At 26.8% G+C, this 10,652-nt stretch overlaps 1 pseudogene; it reads right to left on the reverse strand.

Annotated features, from left to right (window-relative positions):
• Nucleotides 1-1,399: 1,399 nt before the first annotated feature.
• On the reverse strand, nt 1,400-2,769 carry LOC149520264 (E3 ubiquitin-protein ligase PUB24 pseudogene; annotated as a pseudogene).
• Between the last annotated feature and the right edge of the window lie 7,883 nt (nt 2,770-10,652).

Raw genomic sequence — 10,652 nt, forward strand, 5'->3', positions numbered from 1 at the left:
ATAAAAGTAACCAAAATTGAGTAGATGATTATTAGTTACCAACATTTGTTCTAAAGCAACGTTTGTTCAAAACCTTGACCTTCAAAAGGTTACGATCTGGCATTTAATTTCTATCAAAAAGTAAAATGAGACTGATTTCCTATTTGATAAAATACCATCCCTGTTCTTGTGCCTTTATATATAAATAAATGTCATTCCCAAAAACTTGGGAATTCATCATTTTCCTCAGTCAATCATCAACTTTACTAAATAACTACTCACATCTTTCTTCTAAAATTAAAGATCTTAAATGTAAATCCCTAATTTCTCCAAAGTTATCATAAAGCATCAAAGGGTTTGGGGTGAAAGTAAATAAAGTATATTACAGTATATTAAAATGATATTGGTGAAAGTTCATGCCAACATAGATATGATCAGTTAGTAAAGAAAGTTTATGGCAATAATTATATGATCGGTTAGTAGAAAGTTAAACTCTTAATTTTATTAATCAAGATTTTATCCTTAACAACTTTAAATATAAAAAAATAATGATTATTAATTAATGTTTGATTTTATGCATCTATTGCATGATTCTTCCATTTACTTTAGACTGCATTTGAACGATGAGTTCTAAAATTCTGAAGAAATTCAAAATGAAGGCATTTTAAAATGCATATCATTTCAAAATGTTAATATTTATAATTATTTTGTTTGGATGAATACTTTTTAGAAAGAAATTTAATTTATTAGAATTTAATGAGGTAAAAAATAATTATAAAAGAAAATTAATGATATTAAAGATAAATATATATATAAAATATACAATATGAGTATCATTAGATTTGTAAAAATATATAAATATTATTATTAATATAAAAATAAAAATATATATTACAGTTAAATAAAATTATATTTATATTTTTTGAAAATTTTATTTTATAATGAGCCATGTGTAGTGAAGAGAGAAAAGATTTGGAAGAATTTAAAAAAAAAAAAAAAAGACCACCTATTTTGGTGGAATTTCAAGAGGGAATTTCAAGAGAGAAATTTTTTGAAATTCTCTCTTGCTTTTACCCAAACAAATAAATTCATTTTTTAACATTTGAAAATCTTAATTGAAATTAAATTTCTCATCCAAACACACCTCAAGGTTTTCATCAAACAAAAATAGTATGATTGGAAGGGGAATAAAAAGTAACAAAAATCATATCTATGATATGTAAATTGAATATTACTCTATCCATACCAAAATTATGGTAATGATATTTACTATTATCAAACTTTAATAGCAATTAGCCATATAAACTCATGAGTTCAAGTATATCTTAGATCCCAATAACATTTAGTTTTCTCTTAAACAAATTATTAACCAAAGTAAAAAAAAATTCACAACCAATAGTCAAAATTGTCTATACACATTCAATATTTATGAAATGTGCATAGAAATAATTGTGATCATTGGTAGTGAATATAGTAGTAATTCTGAATTATTACATATTTAAAAAAGCAAATATAAGTATAGTAACTAATATATATTGAATTCAATTAATATACCTTGTCAAGAGAGTTTTATTGGTGCAAGGGAACTTTTGCCACTCATCAGAATGTGACTTAAGGATTTCCATAGCTTTTTCCTTCAAATATGTTGCACAGTCAACTTGCAGCAACATGCAAAGCTTTGTTACGGTTCCAACATCCAACATTTCTTGAACAACCAAATTCGTGGCAGAGAATTTGTTTATCAGTGAAAGGATCTGCACAGCTCGATCGTCCACGGTCGGAGAAACTCTCAGAATCCTCTTTGTCACCACGGCTACGCCTCCTTTATGGCTAAGAAACTCAGCTCTCCCATTTGCACAAGAACATAGATGGAAGAGTATTCCCATAATAAGTTCGGTTGTTCTCTTTCCGGGTGATCCCAATTCAAGCTCGATAAGCGCAGAAATTGCTCCTGATTCAACCATCATCAACCTATTTCTTCCCCAAGGACAAGTATCTAATAGAACATGAAAAGCTGAATTCATTCCCTGTTGAGTGACCCTGGTGCCTGGTTTCAAAATTCCAACAATCGTCTCAAAGAACTGTGGTTCTAATCTTTCAAGTACAATAGAACTTGTTTCAACGATTGTTTTCAATACTAAAACCGCATGGGATTTTACCATAACGTTGGTTTTGAATTCACATCCTAATACCCAAATCAGTGATTTGATAATGTGATCATTTTCTTTGGGAAGCAACTTTGCTTCAGCTGGTGGAATTCGAATTAAAAAAAGTACACTTAGGGCCTCTTCCAGGCCATTGACACAGACTTCCTTGAAACAATTTACAATAAACGATAACATAGCTTTAGGCACCCCAGCCTGCACCATATAATTCCTGTTTCTTTCATTTTTAGCCGCCAATAAATCCAATTCTCTCAGGGTTTTCATCTTGGAATCAGGATGTTGAAGGTCTTTGATGAGTTTAAGGAAATGGGACTTATCAATGGAAGGTTTAGGTGTAGGAATCCGGTCAACGCCGAGCGAAGCATTCTCAGTGCACCAGGCTTGGATCAACCGACGCAGCGTATGGTTAGGCGTCAAATCGGAGTCTCTAGGCAAAGGCTGCTGGGTGACTGGACAGCTGGTTTTTTTACCAACAAGTAGCCATTGCTCAATGTTGTCTCGATCATAAGTGATGCCGGTTATAGCAGTCACTGGGTCTTTCATGATTTGCAGGGATATGGGGCAGATGAAATACTTGGGTACTTCAACATCATCATCCATTGTATATTTGGAAAACAAAATGGTACAAAAAGATTGATTAAAAAAAACAATTTAAACGTAGGAGAAAGAAGCTGAAAGTGCAGGGCTTTGTTTTAAGACAAAAGTGTGGAATAGGGGGAGAGGCTTTGGGTGGTAAGAGAAAATTGGGAAGAAATAAGGGACTGGTCGTCTCTTACTGGTCAGTGGATTCTCATGAATCATCGCTTCCCATTAAATTCATTCCAAAGAGGGAGTTGGTTGGTCAAAGAGAGAAAAGTTGAGGCTCTTGCAGACATTACAGTAACACGTAACAGCTTGTCTGATGTCTTTTCTTTCTTAAAGAAATAAAATCAGCATTAATATTTCTTTCATTTTTTTTTAATTTTTAAATCAAGCGGAACTTCATATAATAGTTAATAATAATTTATAAAATTGAAGAAAAAATTTTGGTAGTTGCTATTCATAACCTAGAAAATGTACTATTATCTGTACATCAAAGATTTAATTTAATTGATTGATACATAATTTTTTTTAAAAAATAACTTAAATCTGTTATATAATAAAAAATTAAAAGTAAAAAGCTATTAATTTTTAGAGTATTATTTATTAGATTTTTATTTATTGTATTATCAATATATAAATTTTATGTATTATCAATAAATTGAATAAAATCATCTTATTAATGAGATAAATTAAATCATATTATCTCATTAATAAATAATTTTTTATATATTTATTTTAAGGATTAATATTTGTTCATTAATAAAGTAATATTATCTAATTCGTTAATAATATATAAAATATATATACCGATAATATATTAAATATAAACTCTTATTTATTAAACTTACCTTAACTAGAATGATTGAATGACTGATAAATATGTTCTTAAAGCTATAAAGATATAAATTACATTAGAATAAAACTATAAAAAGTTTTATGGTATAGACTTATTATGTATAAAACTATAAAAAAATTTATGGTATACATTAGAATAAAATAGCTAAAAATCTATCTATCTTTATGGTATAGACTTACTATGTCATGATAAGGTACAATCTTGCAAAGTGTCGTGGAGGATCATCAATTTGGGTCAATTAAACTTTTCTAGAAAAGAGAAAAAAGTAATATATATATATATAATTATTCTATATGGTTTCATTATAACTATTGATCGTTTTTTAAGTTATGAATAATTATCTAACATTAATATCAATTTTATGTTAATTAAGTTTGATTAGTTTGAAATTTGTTACAATTAATAATTGAATGTAAATATATAAATAAAGATTTAATATCACTCTTTTAAAAATTTTTTTTTCTAATTCGCATTTTTTTAACAAGTAAAATACCATCGAGTTTTGAACTATGCAAAATGGATAATTATATAATTCCATTACATGAAGCCCCTTTCTTTTTCTTTTCTTTTTTTCTAAGATTCAAACGCGAAATATTTCATTTAAAATTAAATGTTAAATTATAATTTTGGTAATTTTCTTGTCTTTTCCGTTCTAAATAACTATTACCTAACATAGATGTAACAAAGTCTTTAATTTCCCTTTCTTCTTTGTCAAAGATGCCCATCGATCGAGTAAACAAAACTAGATAAGGAATCGATCGAAATACGCGTGGACTATATTCACAGTTCTTGACTAACAACCATATTCACGGTTTTTTTATATATAAATCATGATTTAAGGTTTTTTTTTTTTTAATTATTATGGTTTGAATTCTAATTATTAAAACTAGAATATAATATTTTATCAATAGATTACATTACAATGGATTCAAATATTAATTTTTGGGTTGCTATTAATTTATTTTTGGATGATGGAGATTTTATTTCAATATTAATTGTTTTATATATAACAATTAACTTTTGCTATTATCTCATAATTTTTTTTCCTCCTTATATTGACTACACTTTATAATTGTTAGAGTTTTCATGAATTCAGTCTGATTACTTTGAAAGTTAATTCAAAGCAGTAAAAATTTTATTTGGTTAATGTGTGATAGATATTAATTTCATTTTAAAACTCATAAATTAGTTTAAGTGGAAACCATTAATAAATAAACACTAACTTTGGAATTAGAAGGGATAAAAATACTTATATTTTGCAAAAAAAAAAAAAAAAAACTACTTGTTTAAAATTCTATAGGACGAAATAGGTCAAGTCATTCTAAATTTGTCCATGGATCAAACCAAGATTCGATCCACTTGGAAACTCAAATTTTATGCACAAACAAAATTTAAAATTTTTTTAAAAATATATATTAAAATATTAATATTTTAAAATATATTTTGAAATTAAAATTAAATAATAATTAATTTTTATAAATTAAATAACATCTCAGGTCATATCAAGTTAAAGTCAAGCTTAAAAAAATATTGTTCAAAACCTTCCAAGAATCGATATTAATTGATGTATTTATTTAATATAAATCTTTAATTTTGTATAATATTTAAATATAATTATATTTTTGTACTAATAATTTCATAAAAAATTAAAACTTTATATATATAGAACTTCTGGACATTAAAGCTCACTACCCACAATCTCTCTGAAAATTCTAGAGTTGGGTCCATCAATCAGATAAGGACGCAAGCCCATGCATATCATATGGGTTTGGGGTCAAAATTTCCGAAAGACTACTGTTATGGGAGTACCCATCGTCAGACTCGAAAGAATGGAGTCAACGGGTGGCTTTACGTAATTATTACTCTGATTAAAGGGCACATAATACATCCACAAATATTTGCTTATTGGTACATGCACTTGCCCTTGGCTATGAATACGATATGACACCCCCCACTTGAGCTAGCATATGATTTTTCTTACCAAAATCCCTGGTCAATCCGATGGGCTACACCCTTCGTAAGTTTCAGACGTTCTAAGTTTTTCTTTAAAGCTCCTTCTACAAAAATAAAATCTCATTTTCATCGTGGGCTGCAAAGTTTTGATGAAATGTATATGGTTATGCCATAGAAAGTACCAGATCAGGCTTGATTTTAAGGAAAGACTTATAGGAGATTTTTTAAGTGAATATCGTGATTTTTTTATTAAAAATAATTAAATTAAAATAAAATTAAAAATTAAAATAAAATTAATAGATTATAATTTTTTTATACATAAATCAAGTGTGTAAATTTTAAAAAATTTTGATAAATTTTTAGATAATCAGTTTTAGTAAAAATTTTGACATAAATTTTATTATTAAATAAGTACTTATCAAATTTGAATTATAAATTATTTTTTTAATATTTTTTTACATATTATTAATCTTTTATTTGAATTATATTAATCCATCAGTTTTTTATTAGAGTTTAATTATATCATTTTTATTAAGAAACTTCACAAATTTCATTTAGAGAATTTTATCTAAGTTTTGTCTTGATTGTAATGGTTTAGAAAAAAAGCTAAGAGAGAAAGAGATAAGATTTGGGATGCTTATTGTTAATGCATAATGAGATTTTGAGCTGAGTACTTGGCCTGTGTCGCGGAGATGAGTTGCTATGGACTTGAATATGAAGGGAATAAATAGTTGGTGAAGATGGGAAGTGGCTCGACGGAAAGGTTGTATATGATGGAAAAAATTGTAAAGTTACCGCAGCTAAATTAAAAGATAAAAAAATAAATTCGAAGTTTATAAATTCAGTTACTTTTAAGACATAATATCGAATAAATTTAGAATTCAAATCTCAACACTTATAATTTTTTTATTTATTCCAAACTGTAATATCTTTTATAAAAAAATAAAAAAATAAAAACAAAAACAAAAACTTCATAACATTAATTGAAATAATTTGTGGTGACTTGATTGTATAGTTGTAAAGAAAGAGGTGACTTGGTATAGTTTTTATCTGATTTTATAATATTTTATTTATGTTATATTATTTGTAATGAAATTTTAAGTTTTCAAAAGTATGAGGCAAAAAAAAAAAAACAAAAGGCAATATTGCAAGTCATTGATGTTTGAATGGATTAGGTAAGTCTTCGGTTGTTTCTCAACTTGCAATTTTAACAATGGTAATGTCTTACTTAATATTTCTAATGTGTTTTGTAATTAAAAAGTTTCAAAGTCGTTCTAACGTGTTTCATAATTAAAAGGTTTTAAGGTCGAATCATAATTGAAGAATGAATATTAATAGTTTTATACGTTTGTAAAATTTTCTCTATTCATCAATGAAATTTAAAATGAAAAGAAGATTGAATACTATCTAAAAAGTTGGGTAGAAATACATGAAAAAAAAAAACAGGTAAGCACATGTAAATCATTGGTTTTGAGTGGAGTGGATTGATGCATTTTTGTGAGCTTACAATTTGATCGTGGCTGAACTCTTGTAACTTGATAATGTTTGAATGCTTATGTTATATGATTTTAATCTTTTCTCTATATTTTCCATTTTTGTTAATGGAAGTTTTTTATTTTTTAGAAATTATTGGATAGTTTCTAAGTTGGTAGAGAGCATATGAAAAAAAAAAAAAAAACCGTGTAGACAATTCAAGTCATGATGGACCTTGATTATTCCATTTTTTGTCAAAATTTCAATTTTTTTAAAGAGATTGCAATCTAAAGATATGTAGAGAAGATTTTATAATATGATTTTTTTTTTATAAAAGAAATCACAATTTGAAAATATAGAAAAAAGTTACAGATATTGTGATTCGAACTTTAGATTTACTGAATGTTATTTTTTGAGAATGATTACATGAATCAATTATTGAGTTAAACTCTTAGTTCATATGTTATGCCTTTAATTCAACAATTAATAGCTTAAATTTGAGAAATTTCTTAACTTAAAATTTTCAAATATAAAATCTTAATAAAAATGAGATAATTATGAAATAAAGGAGAATTACCTCCTTTTTCATACACAAGATACTGCAAATGCTCAAAGCTTAAAATCGAGAGCTATATATCAATTATGAAGCTTGAAAACAAAACATGATGAGTCCACCGCCAGAGCAAAAGAATGATCCTTCCTCTTATAAATGTTGTTTTTGTACACAATCTACATCTAAATGAACACAAAAGAAAATAAAAATATTATGTTGAAGTCCATACAACAATTTGTTTTATTGAAAGAAAATAACATTTCGAGTTAGGTTAGAATCACTCATTCGCCATTATTCTCTATCATCAGATTCAACATTGTGACCAACGAAATATTTAGAAATCAGCATGTCACTTTCTCTTATAAAAAAAAAAAAAAATTGGATTCAACTTTACAATTAACCAAAAGAAATTTATTCAACTTTTGTTTAACAATCACTCAAACGAGATGAATAAAAAAACAATCATGTAAAAAATAGGCTCATTAACTCTTCTCCAAAACTTGATGACATGGACATATATGAATATCTGCTGAATTTAACAAGTTACGCATAATTAGCCGCCCACTTTGCAATTCACATAAAATCTCTCACATAATGAGTATTTTTTTTAAGTATGATCATGGGTATTTCATGCTTTGTTAGAATACGTTTTATATGAATGATCAACAAGGGGAAAAAAAAACCACCTCTACTTGGCAACAAAGCCATGTAAATGAAACCGAATAACTATGTAGTTTATTAGTAAAATATTTAATTTTTAATTGTAATAATCATGATTTAATTTTATAAAAAAATGGAAACCAATAAATTTTAGGATAATATTTCATTTGTAATGAGATGTGGGCCATTTGGCTGCCTTCGACTTAGATTCTTGCCATTTGCTTGTGAACATCACGTAGCAAAAGTATCTAATTTTAAAGTCAAAATTCTGGAACTTGTTCAGGTGTCATAAATCAAATTCTCATAAAATTACAAACTAATTACACAATTCTCATAAAACAATTTTAATAGTAACCCAAAAAAAAAGGTCACATCACATGGGCCTTATTTGGCTGCTAAATGGCAGACAATTGATCTTAATTGGAAAACAGTAAAATAATCTTAATTTTATCCATATTTACTCATTTTATATAAGTGAAATGTAATGTCTTATAAATATTTGATCAATTAATGATAAATGCATGTATTTTTTTATCGAAACTTTATTTTTAAAATTATTATTTTAGAGTCATAATTATGAAATGATATAGAAAATTAGACGTTAAGCCTTCTTTCGTTTGTTTCATTTTTCCTTGTTCTTTTTCCATTTAATTAATTTGATTGGCTATGAGATGACCTGAACCAGCCGCTGGTCTAGAAAATTGCTTTACCAACTGTTGAATAGCACATTTCCATAACACGGTTTGTCAATTTCATGGCCCAACAAGTCGGCTGGTCGTTGCTTTCACTAACTTATTATTACTTTGAATTTCCATTTTCAACGATTGGTTTTCCAACTTCCAAGTCCAGCCATTTTGTTTGTTTCTTCTTTGTCTGTTTGTTTAATTCCGCTGCCTAAGTCCACATCCCACTCCTTTTGAACACTGGAAAATATTAAGCTCCCGGTCCTCTCATTTCTCATCTATCTAATAATTATTATAATTATACTAATAATTTCAAGAATTTAAAATTTAACGAAATTAATTTATGTAATTATTCTTTAAAGATGATATTTAATAAATTTTAAAATTTCGGAAGTCTCCTTTTTGCACTACGTCAATGCCTCATTTAACTCTTATAATTTGTTAATTTTAAGTTATTTTCACAGATAAATATAAACAATATTTAGAAGAGATAATTGATCATGGGATGAAAAAAAATAATCAAAACATAACCATATATATTGGAGTTTTTTCTTATGATAAGGCACCCTATAATCTTATTTATCAAATTAGAATAATTTTAAACTTAATTCTTAAAATAAGATACTTTGTATACTTGAAATCCACGTATGAGATATATAAAAAATTATATAAAAATAAAATAAATGATAAATTATTTAATTAGTTTTAACTCAATCAAAAAAATTCTAAATTACACATATCTTAAAAAGGCCTCATCTTCTCTTCTTTTTTCCTTCATCAGATCATCCTCTCTTTATCTTCTTTTCATTTGAATTAAAATATTCGTGCATTGTCATTTACTAAAAATAAACTATTGATGTTTAAAGGGTGTTCAATGAAATGTCTAAAAAAAACTTTTTTGTTTACAAATTTTGTTAGCTAATAACCTAATGAAATTATATAATTGTACTGATAATACTTCAGAACCTTAGCTCTCTAAAATTGGAATTGAATTTAGCAGCAAGGTTGGTGAAGAAAGCAAAAGGAAAAATAAAAGGGAGAGATTCCATAGAATATAGACCAACACGACTGCAAATTAGGTAAAGAAAGAAAGAGACAAGGGAAAAATCTAAAATCAAAATCAAAAGATATAAAACAAAGAAGAAATAAAAAAAATTTTAAAAAACTATAAAATAAATTTTGAAGAGCATTTATTTGGTGCGAAATGAATAATCATGGTGCCATGGTTTTATATTTTCAGAATCGATCATTTAAAAAATTTTTGCCCAAAAGATAAAGATTTGAAAAGAGATGAATAGTTATTTAAAAAAAAAAAGAAATAGATGAATACCTTTTTTGTTGGCACAAAAAAGAGAGATTATTTGGAGGTGGATTGAAACTCCAATACTCTCTAGATCTACTCCAGAAGGTGCTCGAAATTATTTGGTGCCCTTAAGAATCTAGGAACATTCTATGCTTGGCTTCAAAACCCGTACCTTTTCAATTAATGGTTTTTGGTTTTGACAAATATTATCAAATAGCAAGGTAAGTTTATACTTATTGTTAGGGCATGTTACAGTGTTGCAATGATTGTCTTCTATTTGATAAGCTTTTTGCATTTTTTAAGAGATGAATAGTTACAATGAAGAAAGGGAGAGAAGATTAAAAAAGAAAGTGATGTGGAATTTCATGCTGACATGGAATTAAATTATATGATACTATATGTTTTTAAGAATAAAGTTTAAAAGTATCCCACTTAAAGAAATAAG

Source organism: Durio zibethinus, chromosome 1 (assembly GCF_047325235.1).
Source record: "Durio zibethinus cultivar Kanyao isolate XHJ-2024 chromosome 1, ASM4732523v1, whole genome shotgun sequence".
Classification (NCBI taxonomy): domain Eukaryota; kingdom Viridiplantae; phylum Streptophyta; class Magnoliopsida; order Malvales; family Malvaceae; genus Durio; species Durio zibethinus.